Source organism: Mus musculus, chromosome 16 (genome assembly GCF_000001635.26).
Source record: "Mus musculus strain C57BL/6J chromosome 16, GRCm38.p6 C57BL/6J".
Lineage (NCBI taxonomy): Eukaryota > Metazoa > Chordata > Mammalia > Rodentia > Muridae > Mus > Mus musculus.
Genome location: NC_000082.6, coordinates 23169772 through 23189211, shown reverse-complemented (window position 1 = coordinate 23189211; position 19440 = coordinate 23169772). Strand labels below are relative to the sequence as shown.

General features: G+C 43.0%; 1 long non-coding RNA gene and 1 pseudogene across 1 annotated transcript in view; both read right to left on the bottom strand.

The window, feature by feature from the left end:
- The window catches only part of C730014E05Rik (RIKEN cDNA C730014E05 gene), a 29098-nt gene extending 15166 nt beyond the window's left edge, over positions 1-13932 (bottom strand). Inside the window, exon 1 of the long non-coding RNA NR_155420.1 lies at positions 13809-13932. This is a non-coding gene — a long non-coding RNA (RIKEN cDNA C730014E05 gene). The remainder of the gene's footprint in view (positions 1-13808) is intronic.
- Gm6630 (predicted pseudogene 6630) lies at positions 9165-9677 on the bottom strand (annotated as a pseudogene).
- Positions 13933-19440: the final 5508 nt, after the last annotated feature.

The window sequence follows — 19440 nt, the reverse complement described above, 5'->3', positions numbered from 1 at the left end:
GGTTCCGTCCAGTGTCATCACGGTGGGAAGCATGGCAATGTCCAGGCAGACATGGGGTTGGAGGAGCTGAGAGTTCTACGTCTTGATCTAAAGGCAGTCTTCCAGACAACTTGGAGGAGGGTCTCAAAGAACACCCCAACAATGACACACTTCCTCAAACAAGGCCACACCTACTCCACTAAGACCATACCTCCTAAGAGTGCCACTCTCTATGCCAAGCATATTCAAACCACCACATTCCACTCTCTGACCCACATAGACTTGTTCAAACACATGAGTCTATGGACTGTGGTGGTTTGTATATGCTTGGCCCAGAGTGGGTGGCACTGTTAGGAGGTGTGACCTTGTTGGAGCAAGTGTGCCACTGTGGAGGTGGGTTTTAAAGGTCTGCCCACTATAGAAGAGTTAGTCTCCTCCAATGCCATGCCTGCTTGCACACTGCCATGCTTCCTGTTATGATGATAATGGACTGAACCTCAGAACCTGTAAGCCATCCCCAATTAAATGTTGTTCTTTTTAAGAGTTGCCTTAGTCACCAGGCATGGTGGCTCACACCTTTAATCCCAGCAGTGGGGAGGCAGAGGCAGGCAGATTTCTGAGTTCAAGGCCAGCCTGGTCTATAAAGTGAGTTCCAGGACAGCCAGGGCTATACAGAGAAACCCTGTCTTGAAAAACCAAAAAAACACAAACCAAACAAAACAAAAAACAAAAAACAAAAAAAAAAAAAAAAAAAAAAAAAGAGTTGCCTTAGTCATGGTATCTCTTCACAATAAAACCCTAAGATAGAAATTGGTACCAAGACCTGGAGTATTGCTGTGATAAACCTATGATTTTGTTTGGAAGAATGTGTATTTGGGGACTTTGGATTTGGGAAGCAGTGGAATGCTTTAAGACCCCGAAGACCACCAGGACTCAACTCTGTTGAAATTCACAGGAGGGTTTATTCATCACAAGCTCGAGCTTGGGACACAAACCCCCCCTGATGCTGCAGGTTAGGAGGGCGACCACGAGACCTAGAGGAAGGGGGGTTTTTAAAGGAAACTACCACTAGCAGGGGTTTTCCAAGCCTTGGCATTTCATGATTGGGTAAGAAGTCTATGGGGAAGTTGATTTTTAAAATGATTGGTCTGTTTTAGATTCTAAGGCCACAAACGGTTCTGGAGAACATCTGGTCATTTATTAACAGGTGCGATGGAAGAGGGACGATTAGCACCCTTTGGGGTGTTTCCAGGAACAGTGCTACGTGACTCCCAGTGGCCTTTTGGTGGGGAGGCTTGCAAGGGTTGCTTGGAAATGTTATCTAAATGTTATCTCCTGAGTGAGGAAAGGAATGCAATGAGACTGGTGACTCCGAGCAGCTGCAACTGACCAGATGTGTTTCACCCTGGGACCTGATCCTTCGTTTAAGCTTATGTTTCTGTGCCTCTGCTTAGGTCTCTCACTAGGGACAGAGAAGACATTGGAGCTGAGAGTAATTTGAACTCTTATGATCATTCTTATGATAATTTGGTGAAGAACGTTGTTGCTTTTTGCCCTTGTCTTATGAGTCTGTCTGGGGCTAACATGAAGATACTCAGAAAAATTGCATTGGCAAAGGAAGTCTCAGAAATGCACAGGACAGACTTTGTCCTCTGGATTACTCTCATGAAGAGAATTTTGATCAAGTGTAAGAAGCATAGAAAAAAAATTCAAAATGTATGACTGAAGTATTAAAGGATACCAGGGAATGTAATGAAGCTAAATCCTGTGTTTGAGGAGATAAACAGATTAAGGAAGTGGGGACCTCTGGGCAAGATGCCACCCAGCTAAACTTATTGTTTATGTGTTTGTAGTTGAACAAGGAAAAGTTATATCATGTTAGGCGTTATTATTACTTGATTATTGCTTTCATTTGAACTTTTAACCTGGAATGAACTACAATCCAGAAAATGGAGAGCACCTGTGATGACCCAGATCTTGAGGCTGGAAGACATGGACTGTTAATTCGGATGTTGAGGCAGAGTAGCCACGAAAACCGTAGGCCCAAGGATGCTGGTACATGCCTTTAATCTCAAGAGACAGAGGCAAGCAGACCTCTGAGTTTAAGTCCAGCTGATACAGCTCGAGTGCCAAGTAAAGAAAGGCTTAGGTCCAGTCATGGTAGTACATGCCTTGAGTGGCAGAACTCAGGAGATAGAGGCATGCAGGTGTCTGAGTGCTCCAGTCACATGTAGTTTTCTTTTGCAGTTCTTATTTAATATGCATTACCAATATTATCGGGCTTTTTGTTGTTGCTGTTGTTAACAGATATTTTACAGTTTAATTAAAGGAGAATTCCTATTCATAATTGCAAAACAAAACAAAACAAAAACTCTATTGCCCAGGAGTTTGTTAACAAACAAGTTTGGACAGTGCCCATTTTTTTTTTCAAATATTTTCAAGTTAATGATTATCACACAAAAAGCCAGCAGTTTATCTCAAAGCATTTCCTACGTATGGAAACCTGGTCCATATATATGGCTTTATCACTGGGTGCTCATAACATTCCTAAGCTAACGGCTTGACAAGGTCACAGGAAAAATAGAAGACACAGAATCATGCATTTGAGGACTGTCAGGAGAAAAAGATCAACTGATAACAAATGCAAACACTTCAAAGATCGTGTGTGTGTGTGTGTGTGTGTGTGTGTGTGTGTGTGTGTGTGTTTCTATTCTCCTGAAAAGTTGCCTATGCTACCTTGGGAATGTGTAGTGATTTCAGTCGATTTGGGGCCAGCTATTTTTTGGATCCCAACTTTCTCTACTTCTACCCTCAGATCATCTGATCATTCTGAGTCTCCAGGTTTTCCTGTATGTTTATGAAAACACAAGGGGACTCAAGACATTGGGTGACCTTATTTGTGCCTCCCCAAGCAAGCCAGTAAAGTTTCTCTGATCCAGGCATGGGGTATATTTGTTTGGCTTCCCTATGAGGCCAGTGCATATCATGAGAGTGTTCCCCTGACATCTCCACACTTATACATGGGAAGAAACTGTGAGAGCCAAAGATAAGTTGTAAGTTTTAATTCTTCTGCCTTAGAGAGTTGTAAACCAAATATGCCTTTAGCCCTTTGCCCAAGAACAAATACTTCCTGTGATGCTGGGGGCTGTTGTTCATATAAGTTAACAGGCTACATGTTTCACTTCCCTAAACAAGTTTGGTTGACTCAACTGCACTGAAGGTGCTTGGTCAAACAGAGCTGGGAGGTAGGCAGGCAGGAAGTAAGTTAGGATGTATGCTTGCCATGATTGGACAAAGGTGGGAATTACGTAGCCTCGTGGGTTTGCCTTCTTAAGCACCTAGCCAATGTACCTTGTGGCCATTTTCTGGAAACCTTGGGATGACCTGGCCAGAGACCATCATCTGGGCCAGTATTTAATTAAAGCTTGCTTCAAATTTGGTTGAAAATTGTGATGCTGCTCTTATTCTCAGCTGCTGGGGTTACCAGAACAAGTGCCTCTTCAGTGTCTTTTTCACTGGTTGTGTAAGACCCCCGCAAGCTGGACCTCCGCTCAAGTCCTGGGATGAGCTGGCCAGCACCTCAGTGACCCAAGAGAAAACCACACCTGATGCAAACTGCAAGAGGTTTTATTATCAGCTAGCTGAGGACGAAGTCCCTCCTCCACCGTGCAGGGCAGGGGAGTTCAACCTCAAGCAGTGACAGTTGGGAGCTTTTAACAGCTAGCTGAGGAATTGGGAGGAGTTGGGAGGAGAGTTGGCTACAGCTCCTTTCTGGTGGGGGGTGTGGGGTATGTGAGCTGCAGCCACCTCTCCGCATCTATCTCCGTGTCCTTGTAGGTCTTCCTACAATTATCGCATCTCTGGCTGTAAGGCACAGAAACAAAAAGGCATTTTGCTGGCTATAGAGAACAAAGAGCTTCTTTCTGGCTGTATTTTTTCGAGAACAGGGAAAACAAGCTTGGGGAACATCCAGGGGCTTTACCTTCTAGGGAGAAACGCTCTAAGTTGGGGTCCCACAGTTGCTCATAAGATTCCTAAACTAAAGGCTTGACAAGGTCACAGGAAACACAGCAGGAAAACTCAGCACCATGCACTCCAGTGCAGTCAGGAGAAAAAGGTCAACTGATAACAAATCAAAACACTACAAAAACATCAAAAAACCAGGACAAAACAAAAGCCAAAACACCTTCAAACTTCCAAAGCAAACAAAATATTGAAAATAAGTTAAACATCCAGAATCCAGAATGCCTTTAGAGATCTGAAAGCAGGCAAGCAAACAAAGCAAATGTTTAGACCAAAATTCTTTCAAAGCAAACAAATAAATTAGATGACTTAAACCAAATACTTTGAAATACAAACCAAAAAAGGTTATCAAAGAGGGATCCTTTTACCCAGATGAGAATAAACAAAATGGACCGAAGACCAAACCTAAGGAGGTCCAGAGCCCCAGACAGAACTCACCAACAGTCAACCTGGGGGACAAAAACAACAAATCTTGCTCTGGACTCCATGGGTCCATGGCTGTTATTTAGATGATTCCTCTAGTGGAAAGATCTTCTCAGGCTTTATGTAGGGTGATGTAACCGTTTAGATACAAATCACAGGTCTCATCTTAAAGGGAACAAGAAATAGTTTATTCTGAAATCATTTGTGTGGCATCAGCCTAGGAACAAAGATTTAGCTTACTCAAAATCCCTTGTTCCAACACAGAAGCAGCTTCACGGAGTCTTTAATAGTTTTACAGAAGCAAGAAAGTTACAAATCAAGCCAAGTTTAGAATACATTGGTGGGTACACAAGAGAGGCAGGGACACGAGATGAGGACCTACTCTATAGTCCCAAGATGCTCTCTGATGGCTTCCTTAGCTCTTAGATTGGTAGAAACTAATGTCCTGCTACGTTAATAACTTCTAAGAGGTTTTTGGGTTTTTTTAATTTTCACAAGATATTAGTTCATAGAGTAGGGCAAGGAATGGCTGTTCCAAAAAGCTATGACTAACTCAAGATAAAGTAACTAGCGTCTGAACCTACAAAATTCCCATCTCTGCACTGTACTGAAATTCCCATCAGCCCATCAGTTTCTACAGACACAGAAATTCCTTCCAGGAGTTTTTTGTTAACAGCACGACACAGCTTCTTTTCAGGAATTTTTATTCTGAGATACCTTATATCACACACAAATGAAACTAGAACAAAGCCTAAACAGTACAGCAAAAATGATTTAAAACGATTAAAAGAAGCCACGGGATAAATCTCATGATCATCAAGTCAACAATGATGTCTTAAATATGACTCTAAAAATTCAAATGACAACAGCAAAATTGGATTTCATCAAAATTAAAAGCTTCTCTTCAGAGGACATGTTGTACATCAAATTATTTGCGCCCCTCCCCCTCTCCCTCTGCCTCCAAATCTATTTGTAAAAGTCCCAACCCCATACTACTTCAGAAAGTTAAAACCACTGGAGTGGGCCTCGATCCAGAAAAACTCCATATAAGAGAAGAAAATTTGGATGCAGATATGTACTGAAGGAATTCAATATGAACACAAGAAGAAATCAGATGTCCACAACATAAGGAAGAAGATACAGGATAGATTCTCTAGTGGTCCTCAGAAAAAATCCATCCATCCTATCAAAAGCCTGCTGTCAAACTTATAGTTTCCAGAGCTTCAGGAAAATTAGCCAGTCATGTGTCAAAGCTGGTTATGAGGACTCCAGAAAAGGGAAATAGAATACCATTAAGTCTTGTGTTTTATAAAAGTGTCAAGGGAGATGTTTGGCATAGGCATGGTATGGTGCCTGAAGTACCAGCCCCAATGATGGTATAGTATAGAATAGACTTTATTCAGGGCATGGGGAGGGAAGCTGAGGGGGTAGAGACAGAGAAAGGGGGAAAGAGAGAAGAAGAAGAGCAGGAGAAGGAAGAGGAGGAGCTAGCCATGAGCACCTGGAGAGAGAGGGAGGAGGAGAATGGGAAGAGAATGGGTAAGGAGCAGGAGCAAAATGAAAAGAGAAGGGAGCAAGAGAGTGAGGAGGGGGCGAGTAGCCCCCTTTATTGTGAGTCAGGTACATCTGGCTGTTGCCAGGTAACTGTGTGGCAGAGCCTAGACTAAATGCCAATATTAAATTAATTAATTTAATTAAACATTTGGTTTAATTAAAAAGGGAAAATTAGAAAAAGGTGATGGTGGAGCAGGAATAGGGTCGTCATGATCTTTAGCTACTTCCTGCTAACTTTGGGATGACATGTCTCTGGGAAACCTAAGAAAATGGGTATGGGATGTTGGTCCAAAAACAATGTAGGAATTGTGTTGCCCTTAGTTGGCTCCCAGAGTTTAAAGTAAGTCTCTATTACTGAAAAATTGGCTGTGGGGAGTTGAGCCCCAGTTGATACGTCTACAACAAAACTCCTACACCTAACGCTCAGGGATATCTGCTGCAAGGCTGTGCCTTCTATGTATGACAGGGAAGCTGCCCTCATAAAATCTCAGCAATAAGACCACCTACACAAGACCTGAACAGTGACATCAGATGGCACACCAACCTGCGGGGGGAAATTTCACAGCCACAGGAGATTAATGACTACTGAGAGAAGGAAAGATCAGTGTTCTCCAGGGATGAGTGTCCTGATTGGTTATCTAATACCAAGTGCTCAGCCCTAAAACCATATACACACTTGCATCAATAAGCACACTCGGGAATGAAAATAAAGCAACTTCCCCTTGGAGGAGTTTGACCAAGATCTGAGTCCACTTCTGTGCTTCCCATCTGTCTACAGTTTGCAGTCACTGATCTGTAAATTACCTGCCTGTTGTTTGTGTCTTGATCTGTCTGTCCCTGTTGCCTGTGTGTGTGCCTCTATCTGTCTCATGTCTGTCTGTGGCCATGTGTGCAGTTGTGTGTCTGTGACTGGGCCTATCCCTAACAAAGGGCTTTGCTCTGCATTTATTTAACAGCACACACACACCCAAAGACAGAACATTTTTTTACAGAAATCTTTAACAGAATTTTACAAGAGAAGTTACTTTACTAACCTCAACTCTCCTCCCTCTCCTTCTGACAGCTCTCCCCTCCCTTCCTTCCCTCTTCCCTTCCCCTCACACCCATCTCACCTCCCCTTCCTCTTTTTCTTCTTTTTTAAAATTTTTTTAAAAATTTTATGGGCATTGGTGTTTTGCCTGCATGTCTGTCTGTATGAAGGTGTTGGATACCCTGGAACTGAAGTTAGGGACAGTTGTAAGCTGCCATGTGGGTACAGGGAATTGAACCCTAGTTCTCTGGAAGAGCAGTCAATGTTTTTAGCTTCTGGGCCATCTCTCCACCCACCCCACCCTCCCTTTTCCTCTTCCTTAGAAGATTTTATTTTAACCCAACAAGAGGAAGCTGTGCCTTCAAAGACCTAGATGGTGCTTTGCAAAGCAGTTCTCAAAACCACAGCATAGACATTTAGAAATACAGAAAACTTTGGTACCATCGCAACCTGTTAAACTAGAACCTGTTAGGGAGAAAGCAGTAGTATACTGTAAGGAGCCCTCCCAGGAAATGAAAAGTCTTAGCTTGAGAATGCCTAACCTGGGCGGAGCTCCTAAGCTGTCAGTTCAAGCCTGTATAACCATGTTCAATGACGTGATCAGTAGCTGAGCTGGTGCTGATCCTGTCCTGATACTCTGATACATCACCATGATACTCTTGTCTGCAGTCCTCCTGTTTTTCTTCCATGTGTTTTTCCACATGTTCTCATCTATTGATCTTCTGCATCTTCTGCTGTCTCCCCATCCTTTTTGCATGGAAACTAAAGCTAGTCAGGAATTTTTAGTAGCAATATAGAAGATTAAGATACTGGGGTTGTGGTTTTCTGAAGCACAGACCATATCGTTTTCATGGCTTTCTCTCTCAGCACAGTTTTCTAAGTGCAGCATCATGCAATCCAGCCATGTGACCTGGTCCTCCACTACAGGACATTTCAGAGCCCTTTTTATCACCCCTGGAGGAACTGGGTGCCACAAGCAGCCGCCACTTGTTTTCTCCACCCTCGGCTGCTGTTTTCTGTTGCTGTGGATCACATTGGGCCACATGTCTCACACTGAGATGTTCTGTGACTGGCTTCTTTTACTTCACGTCCTACTTTCAATATTCATGCATGCTACAGTATAGACAGTCACCTCACCACATTCTTTTTGATTATTTAATATTATATTATGTGCTCATAATAAATTTTCTTTACCCATTCATTAATTGAAGGACACTGGATTTTTTTTTTCACTTTTTTGCCTGTAAACACAGTAGCTTGTCAACAATGCTACAAGTTTGGTGTTTACCCGTATTTTCCTTTCTTTTCATCTTATATCTAGGACATATATCTAGGAGTGATAACAATGTTTACCCTTTTAAGTAAGTACATCATCTTCCAAGCTAACTGCATCAGTATCCTGGTAACACTATGAATTTTGTGATACTTCCACCAAAATTTGCTAATGCCTGAGTTGTAAGATATAATCACCACTGTGGGTGTGATGTGATATCTTCTTGAACATTTGATTTGATTTGACCTGACCTTCAAGGGCTAATGATGCTAAGAATTGCTTCTGTGGCACTGATAATCTGGTAATGTATAAGTGTTTCCCAGGCATGGAAGGGTCATAGAGAGTAGCTGAGGTTTAAAGCATGAAAAGCCAGGAGAGGCCATAAGTGAATATACAGCCTTGGTTGAAGTACAAGCCCTAGTATTGGAGGAGCCATGGAGAAATGCTCGGCACCAGGTATCAGGATCAGAGACCCTGGAAAGAGCCCAGGACAGGTGATTGGTTAGAGTGTGACACAGATACAGTGGACACCATAGCTGTGGAGTGGACCTGACCGGGGCTTAAACTGGCCAGTCTATGAATGGCATAGCTGGAGGAATAGAGCTATTTTGGGGAACCCTGAATGGATTCCAGACATCAACCACTCAAAGTTGTATACCTTTGAACCTTGATTGGATTTTAACCGAGTCCTGGTTCTTCCCTCTTGGAATAAAAAAGTACTTAATTTATTTTTAATTTTTCAGAAGCTCATGGTCAAGAGACTGGAATTTTATAGAGACTTTGATTGTTCTAGAAAAACTTCAGCAGTTTAGGAAAACAAATATTTTAAAGAAATTGACATATTAAATGTTTGAATTTTTAAAGACCATGAGAATTTTTTTAAGGTATATAAACTATTAACAGCAAAGGCCCAGAGACTCATTCCTTCTTGGATACACCCACAGTACGGCCCCTGCGGCCAGTGGTCTTGGTGTGCTGACCTCGGACAAGAAGGCCACAAAAGTGGCGCAGCCCTCTATGGGCTCGAATTTTCTTCAGCTGCTCCAGGTCCTCACGCAGCTTGTTGTCTGGTCCGCTGGCCAGAGCCTGGCTGTACTTCCCACCCTTCCCATCCTTCTGTCTGTTCAGGAACCAGTCTGGAATCCTGTACTGTCGCGGGTTCTGCATGATGGTGATCACACGCTCCACCTCATCCTCCGTGCGTTCTCCAGCCTTGGTGAGGTCGATGTCTGTTTTCCTCAACACCACATGAGCATAGCTCCGCCCCACGACCTTAATGGCAGTGATAGTGAAGCCTATTTTCTGCCGCCCATCGATGTCGGTGTTGAGTACTCGCAAAATGTGCTGGAACTTCTTAGAGATCACTAGAGACATGGCGGCGGCACAGACGGCGGCGTGTAGACCATGAGAATTTTTAAGAGAGGTGGAACATCAACATGGTCTCCAGATGGAGCACAGACTACCGGCATCAACATGAAGCCCTGTGGCAGCATGGATCATGGACATGAACAAAGCCTTTGGGGGCAGCACAGATCACAGACATCCACACAGAGCACAGACATCAACACACCCTAGGGCAGCAGCACAGACCACGGGCACCAGCACCTCCCCTGGCTGTAGCACAGACTATGGACACCAGCATGACCTCCAGCAGCAGCATGGAGGATGGAGGTCTTTTGAGGAGTCCCAATTCAGAAAAACGAACTGTTCTCCATCTTGAACATGCTGTTATTGCTCAGAGCCAGGGCTATTATGTAGCCGCACATCGTGTTCAGGGTCAGAGCCTGTGTGAGCTCCAGGTGCATCACAACCTTCTTGCAAACCTGTCACAGCTGGTGTGTCTCTAGTTCCACCTCTCTCCACCACACATGCGCTGCTCCTCCTTCCCCACCTCTCCATTTGTTGGTTGAAGTGACTTGCAAACTGCAGGGTGTCCCACAATATACTTTTTGCCCAAACAGCTTTATGTGCAAATACTTATCGCAATGATTCATTGGTCTGGTTCAAGGTTTCTGGTTTCTGTAGCATGTTGCCCAGAGTCAGGGCGATCTTGCAGTCTGCCCTCAGTCATCCTGTTTATGCTTACAGCCTGTGGGCAGTGCCTCTCATCCTCCCAGCAGGGCAAGCCTCACCTCACCTCCCAAGCCCTTCACAAGATCTCAGTTTTACCTTTCCTGAACACACTCAGGGCTCTTCTCTATCTTTCTTTCCAGTCTCTTGAGTCCGCTTCTAAAACGCATCTTCCCATAAGACCTGACTTTTTTTTCCAGTTGTTCTGGAGATACCGCAGCTCTGTGGATGCCTCCACTGCCACATCTGCCCTCTGAGACTCCATAGGTTTCTCGGGCTCCTTGGAGCTACTCCAAGGTCCCATGGGTGCCATCAGCCACCACCATCTTGCCTCCAACCCTAAAAGTGTTTTAGAGGTAGGAACTTTGTATGTGTTTCCCCTCAGCGCTGTGGCTCGAACCTAGGAACCCTTGCATGATAGCCAAGCACTCGCCCAAGCCCTTCTAATCTTACCTATCAGTCTGTACCTCCAGGCTTTACCAATACATCGCATCCTTTGATCATTGGGAGACCCAAGATTTGACCACAAGGAGAGAATATTCTTTTAGTGGACTGATTTATTACTGAGTGAGTTGAGGATAATTCCCCTAAAATCTCTACAAGCTCTTCAATGGTGCATTTGCACTAGCCTTTCCTTCAGTCTGCTTGAAGTGGACAGTGTCCAGGATTTCCTAACTGGGAAGCTTGGAGAACAGACAGAGGGCATGAGGAAGGCAAGCATGGAGATACTTGATTTTCTAGAAGTTTCTTGCAAGACAGCGCTTATGTGCCTACATGCAGACAGGCTTTGTGCATTATGCATGTAGCAAGGTCTACGTCAGCATGTGTAACCACTTTGATCAGAGTGCATTTAGTACCAATAGGAATGAATGAGTTGGAAGATCTCAAAACTCACTAAACAAAATCAAGGCTTAAACTAGCAGAATCACTTTTATCTGTACTAGTATAAGATGCCCAAACAGATGTCCATCAAAACTCCCCTGATAAATAAGACTTTTTAGGTTTTAATATAACATAGGGGTTTTTATTGTTATTTTTTTTTTCAAGACAGGGTGTCTCTGTGTAGTCCTGGCAGTCCTGGAACTCACTCTGTAGACCAGACCTGTCTCTGTCTTCCAAGTGTTGGGTATAATATAGGTTTAAGGAAAGGATTGGTTAGCTAGGCATGGTGGCTCCCTCCTATAATCCTAGCTCTCAAGAGGCTGAGGGAAAGAAAGAAAGAAAGAAAGAAAGAAAGAAAGAAAGAAAGAAAGAAAGAAAGAAAGAAAGAAAGAAAGAAGAAAGAGGGAAAGGAAAAGGAAAAGGAAAAGGAAAGGAAAGGAAAGGAAAGGAAAGGAAAGGAAAGGAAAGGAAAGGAAAGGAAAGGAAGAGAAAGAAGGAAGGAAGGAAGAAGGAAGGAAGAGAGGAGGGAGAGAGAGAGAGAGAGAGAGAGAGAGAGAGAGAGAGAGAGAGAGAGAGAGAGAGCCTGGGCTACATACCGAGAAAAAAAGGAGGGTGAGGGGAAAAGGGAAGGAATGAAGGACGGGCATGGTGGTCCACACTTGTAATCCTAGCACTCAGAATGAGGTCAGCCAGGGTTACATATGTAGTTATACATACCTAGCCAGAGGCAAGAAATGGAAAAAAGAGTGAAATCAAGAAAAAAATAGGAACGTAGAGGGAAATTACTGAAATTACTAACATTTTTATCGATTCAGGCAGATTGAGTCCATCATCAATTTTTATGCTAAATTTCAAATTATAGCAAATAACAACATGAACAATTTAACAGAAACATTCAGAACAAAACATAAAAATTTATAATTAAATTTAAATTAAAGAGAAAAAATCCACTCAGCCAATGCTGCAATCTGCGTGGTTCTCCAAAGCAGGGAGCTGAGAATCTGTTCCCTAACGCAGCAGTGTCTGGAGATGGGGCCTAATGGGGGTCCTTGGCTCTTGTGGGTTCCATACCCATGAACTGATTCATGACACTACAGAAAGAAGTCGCGATGGAGGAGGTATGGCCGTTGCTCTTCAGCTGTCTGACCTGCTGAGGCACAACAGCCCTCCCATCTAGAGAATGCAATATTCAAAGGACCATGCCACAGTCAGAGGCCAAACCCTGACAAAACACTGGCACATTGGTCTTGGATTCTCCAGATACCAGAACAGTTAAAAATAAATTTGTGTTTCTATGAACTAACCAGTCTCAGGGATTCTATGGTAGCAGAACAAAATAAACGAGAATAGATATCAAATTTAGGACTGCTCTTCTCTTCAGAAGGGTGTCAAGTCCTTAAGAGAAAAGCTGCCAAAGATAAGAATGCAACAAACAGGCATTTACTTTGTGGCAGTTTTAGCCTTTAATTTGGGGGAATGCAGTACACTAATTAGAGGCATTCTTGGATAAGAAACATGCATTTCTAGACCTAAGGTTTGCTTTCATTTGAGGAGAATGCTGCCTTTTCCATATGGTTATGGGTGGCTACTTTCATGGAGAGTCTTGTTCATTGATGTCCTGTCTCCACTGACAGCCCTATGGGCAGGGAAAGATAGCAGGCTGAGGACCAGAAGCACTCGGAAATTTGCTAATTCAAATTTCCTCACCATGGCCCATCCTTACTAACCTCTCTGGTTTGATTTGACTTGATTGCTGGAAGGCTTTTCTCCAGAACAGGAAAACGTTAGGGAAGTGCTGACTTTAAGGAAAACAGGGATAAGGAAAGGATGTTTACCCAATGAAGGAGGAAGTCAGCGTCTGTGACCAGAGCACAAGGGGAATGGTGCCTCTGGTTATCTGGCCAAGGGATGCTGCCACACACACTTCCTGTCTCTTTCTTGGAATCAGTAATTGACTCAAGCATAAAATAAGGATAAGAAATAACATAATTAGGAGAAAGGGCTTATCAGTTGTGATCAACTCCCAAAAGTTCTTCACCAACAGACATCTCTCAACCTTAGAAGATATTTTCATAAGACCCAAAGTTACATAAATGCTGAATACCTCACTCTCTACTATCCATAATGTTATCCTTCAACATATAGACAGCCCTAAATTAAAATACCTCAAAATACAACATGAAAATCAAAGGTACCAACAAGTGCATTGAAGGCAGTACCCCTCAATGCAGAGGCAAGACACAAAGAACTTCCGTGGACTTCCTAGGAGGAAGTGATCTTCCTTTATCTCTGATTGTCCAAGTGGCAAGGACAGCACAGAATGTGTTCCTGCCTGTACTGACAGACATGTCAGTTTCTCAAGATTCACTTGACGGGCTAGTGATGAGGCCAAACCCATGTCTGTTTCTCTGGAGTGGAGGCTGGGTCACTCACAGCCACCTAGCACGCAATGACCTTCCCCTCTTTCTCTTGACAATAACAGCAGTTTAACTGATGAGACAGAGAAATGGACCCTATAACCCCACATGCCAGTGTTACCATTCTAATGTAGTCTTTTCTCTTGAACTCACCCACCTCTGCTTCTGTCTTCATTGCCAGTCCAATGACAAACAATACCAACTCTGACCTATGAGCATCAGCTGTATCAGCAGGTGTCCTTAGCTCAGTGCCCATGTGCTCCTATGATGCTCCTGCTTAGAAAGTGTTTATTCGCTTTCTATCTCAAAAAACTGATATCTAGATATGTACTGAAATGTGGTGCGTTGAACCTTGCCAGTTCAGTTGCCTTTCTGTTTGGCTTTTTCTGTAACACTTTTTCCACAAGCTGCCCTGAACTTCTCATTTTGCCTTATCAGCCCATCTCTGCTTTTAACTTCTCCTCCACGGTCTTCTGTGAGTGGGTGCTATCTCTTGCTCATCTCAGTTTAGTAAGCGCCTCCTCCTTCAAGCGGTACCTCTGATACAAAGACTTCCTGACTGACTTGGAGTGGGGGCCTAGAACATCCGCTCCTCATAAATGGAAATCATATCTTAGTCTTTTTATGATAACAGTAGGGACATGGCCTTTCTCTCTTTTTAAGATTGATTGATTGAGCCTTTCTACAAGAAGGAACTGTTCTCTTATGCTTTCACTAAGGCTAACTCGCCAGCTTAGGCAGATGTACGAACTTCAGAGTCAGTGAGAGGCCCTGTCTCAAAACTCCAAATGGTGCACATACACAGGAACACTTATACATGCACCACACACACATGCGTACACCACACACACAATAATAATGAAAACACTGGGAGATAGAAAGTTCTGTCATGGGCTGGTGAGATGGCTCAGTGGGTAAGAGCACCCGACTGCTCTTCCGAAGGTCCAGAGTTCGAATCCCAGCAACCACATGGTGGCTCACAACCATCAGTAACGAAATCTGACTCCCTCTTTTGGTGTGTCTGAAGACAGCTACAGTGTACTTACATATAATAATAAAATAAATAAAATTAAAAAAAAAAAAAAAAGAAAGTTCTGTCATGTTCATTAGTAAACATAAGTGATACTGTTAAAATGGTCATAATATTCAATGCAATCTACAAACAATGCCATCCCCATCAAAATCCAAATGACATTCTTTATAAAAATAGAGAGTATTGATCCTGACGTTCATATGAAAAAAACAAGACCCAAAATAGCCAAAGAAATACTGAACAAAAGCCACATTGAAGGAATAACACCTGACTTCTAATTATAGAACTTCAGTGACAAAATGGCACGGTACAGACGCAAAACCAGATCAAGGGAAAACAAGGACAATCCAGCTACTGCTATGTGGTTCTTGCTAAAGGTGCCAAATGTAAACCTGAAAAGTACAAAGTCCTCAACAAGTGGCACTGGGAGCTCTGGAAAGTCAGACACCATAGGCCAGTCTCTCAGAATATGCAAAACTGGGCTCAAAGGTGACCAGCGACTTTAATGTAAGACCTGAAACTCTGAAACAACTAGAGGAAAACAGAGGGCAACGCGTCAAGAGCTGGACACAGACAAGGACTTCTTGGAGAGTACTTCTGCAACTCTACATCATCATCACCATTTTCCAGGGATGTGGCATTTTCATGGTCCTCTATAGCAACTGGACAAAGAAAGTTGTAAAGTAACAGCTTCAAACATACTGATGGATACATTCCATAGATGCAGGGATACATTCCATAGATGCACGGATACATTGAACAAACACATTATAGCAGAGCAGGGGAAACTGCTAGAGACCTTAGAGGCTTAAAGCATTCTTAGCCCTTTGGTGGAAACTAGGGGTCTGCTCATACATTCCAAAGAATCTACCTAAAGGTCACCAAAGACATTAAGTCATTGTCTTGGTTTTCTCTCTATTGTCATGATCAGTACCAGAGTGGAAAACAATTTGGTGAGGAAAAACTTGATTTCATGTAACATCTTATAGTCCCTCCTGAAGAGAAGCCAGGGCAGGGAAGAACCTAGCCAGAGGGACTGAAGCAGAGACTGGGAGGAGCACTGCTCACTGGCTGGCTCAGCCTGGCTTGCTCAGCTACCTTTGTCATACAGCCCAGAACAACCTGTCTAAGAGTGGCATCACCCACAGTGCACTGGGCCCCTCCCACATTAATCCCTCATGGAGAAAATGCTCCTCCCACAACTTGCCTACAGGCCAACCTAACGAAGGCATTTTCTCACATGACGTTTGGTCTTCCCAGATAATCCCAGCTTTGTCAGTGACCAAAATCTAACCAGCATAGATTATTAATTGAAAATCACCATATAAAAAGCCTGGGATACATTCCCATGAGTTACTGGTCAGGGAGGCCCCAGAGGTCTGCAGAACAGTGTTCTCTATTGCCGTTGCCCTCGCCTTTGGTTTCACACTATAACTACATGGTAAGACCCTACTGCTGAAGATACCAAACAATTTGACTGCAGGATATAGGGAAATCAATCTCAAACCAACTAGACCTCTTCCTCCCTGCTGGCTAGCTTTCACGCTGCTGGGAGATGCAGGGAAAGAGCAGCTTACCCTTCACTGGAACCTGCAGGCTGCAATAACCAACCTGCCAGGCAAGCTGTACCCACCAGTGCAATAATGGCATGGCTGTTATGGCAATCACTGACATGTTTCTAATTGGACTTGGAACTTGCTTCACAGGAGGGAAATTCACATCTGCTACTGAAATGTTGGTCAAAACCCCATGGACAGGAGAATCATAGACACTAGAGCAGAACCTACTACTGATATTTTGCTAAGTGACCTTGCTGTCAAATTGTCTTCTAAATATTTGCATTTATACCCATGAACCTGGGACGTTTCTCGGTGTTGGTCTTCTTTCCGCAGGGTTGGCATCAATGGAGAGATGGGAGAATTCATGCCTGGGTACTCAGCTCTAAGTGGATGTCTGTATCCACCCATCACCACCAAGGCTCAGGGACATAGCAGAAGGAAGCAGGAAACGCGTAAGACTCGGAGGATGGGGACAATTGCCGAGAGATGCTGTCTTCTGAGCATGAGCTCACAGCAGCTGTGGTTATCTGCATTGAACCTATACAGGATCAAGCTATTCAGAATTCCATTGTAGACCAAGTAAGGGATCCCCAGTCCCCACCCTTTGAGGAGGTAGCATGGGCTGGAAGAGGGAGGATCACTCCTTTCTGGAGGTGTGGCCACTGACAGGATTTCCACTTCAGTGAAAGGCTCTATGCCACACATATACAGGTAGTGTTAACTGGTCTTATCAAAAAAAAAAAAAACAAACAAAAAACAAAAAACAAAAAAACAACAACAACAACAAAACAAAAACTAATCATATACACTTGGAAGAACACACTGTGGGAGGGCACAGGGCAGTTGAGGGGGAAATGACTGGTAGCTATAATACATTTCATTGTATACATGTTTAAAATTATTTTAAATGTTTTTAAGGAATAATACACAGAAACTGAAATATTTTCATAGCCTTTTTCTCTGGTCTTACAAAAGACGTTCAGGGACTAGAGAGATAGCTCAGGGGTTAAGAAAACTTGTTATTCCTGCAGAGGGCCTATATCGTGGCTCATAACTGTATCCAACTCCAGTTTCAGAGGATCCAGCACCCTTGTCTGACCTCCACAGGCAGCAGGCTCAGGAATATGCTCATAAAATATAGTTAAAGAAGAAGTCACCTGCTGCAAGAGATAGATAGATAGATAGATAGATAGATAGATAGATAGATAGATAGATAGATAGATAGATAGACAGACAGACAGATTGATGGATGGGTGGATGATTTAGCCCTGTAATTTATTTATTGAACAATAAATTCCTATTTCTGTGCAACATAATTGGAGTTTGTGTTCTTTGCAGTAGAATATTAATAATCAAAAAACATAAAAAAAAACCTGAAGTGTTAATTTTTCCACAAAGCCAGGCACAGTAGTATATCAACTGTAATCCCAGCCCTCAGGAAGCTGAAACAGGAGAGTCTGGAATTCAGGTACAGCTGGACTACAGAGAGTCTGAGGCCAACCTGGCAAGACAGAAAAATCCTGCCTCAAAAAACAAAAACTAAGTAAATGACTAATACAACCCAAAATAAGTTTTCCACCAAAAGACAACTATGTTCTTTTAGTATTTGATGCTAAGTTTAGATTATTCTTATTATGTATATTTTTATTGGATATTTTCTTTATTTACATTTCAAATGTTATCCCCTTTCCTAGTTTTCCCTCTGAAAATCCCCTATCCCCTCCCCTGTTTGTTTACTCTTTGAGACAGGATCTCTTAAGTGGAAATTTCTGGTTTCTTTAACAACCCAGTGATGTCATGTGATGTTCTTTGGGAAGCTGTCTTGTGAGAGGATGTTTTGCTGAAACACACCTGAGAAGTCATGTGATGTTTTGCTGGCGGAGACACTTGAGAGGCTGCACAGCATTTGGAAAGAATATAACTAGAACCCCACAGACAGTGAAAGGACGTTCTTGCGTTGCTACAGCCTGCAACATTTGCTGGTCTTCACTGGTCTTCTCTTCCTAGAGGGAAACTCAACAAAGAACTTCTCATGGTAGTCTGGCTGATTCTTGCCACATCTGCTGACTCATGACAATTCAACCACAACCTGCTTTTCTGCTGGGTTGAGCTGCTGCTAGACAATCCATGTTTGGTGTTTGCTATTGGACTGGACTGCTGGTGTCCTAAGAACAAAGAGTAGATTCACTTCCAAAGAACTACTTCTAAACAGGTCCACAAACTGCTTTTCCTATAAGCTTTCTTCTTCCCCTACCTCTGGTCGGTGGGCTAGAAGAGAGGTTGAAGCATTCTAGAACCCTAAATAAAGTAAGTTTAGAAAAACCCAAGCCAACAGGTCTTGCTGTGTAGTTTTAGCTGTTCTGGAGTTCACTATGTAGTAGACCAGGCTGATCTCGAACTCACAGAGCTCTGCTGCCTCTGCCTCCCAAGCACTGTGATTATAAGTATGCACTTCCATACCCAGCTCTAAGGTTAGCTCTTGAATGTCCCTCCAAGGCCAAGTGTACAAGACTTGGTGCCCTGCCTGTAGCACTTCTGGTAGTCTTGAAATCCTTAGGAGGTGGAAGGTAGAGAAGACAATCATGGGATGTTCTCTAAGGGGCGCTGGGACTTAGCCTGTGCTGTCTTGCTTCCCTGATACCATGGAGTAGCTTTCCCCACACACTGCCACCACAGCTTGCTGCCCTGTCACGAGCCAACCAAAGCAACTGGCTTCCAAAACTGTCAAAGCTTTACTCTTTACGCTGGTTATCTCCATTATTTGTTATGATAACAGAAAGTCAGCACAGTAATTTCCTCTAATTCCTGAACGTTAGGGTTACCGGGTCCACTAATCTTTCGCTATGGCATACTTTATGTGTACTTATAAATCATAGCCCACAACTCTGTACTTTACGTAATTTCACAGGTGATTAAAAGTCTCTCGTGGATATCACTGTTCATGAATATGCAGTATCTTGTGCTGCCATGCAATAATGTTATAATTCTAATGTTCCATTACAGAATAGCTCATTTCCAGCTTCTGCCTCCTAAATTATACTACTAAATACCAAGATAATCTTCTTACAGTTAGGATTATTCTCTTCCTGTGCAGTCGCAAGAATCTAATTATTAGACAAAATGTATGGCCATTTTTCATGTCTCTGATAAAACTTAGACTAATTTACTTTCAAAAAGTTGTAAACTAATAAAAATAG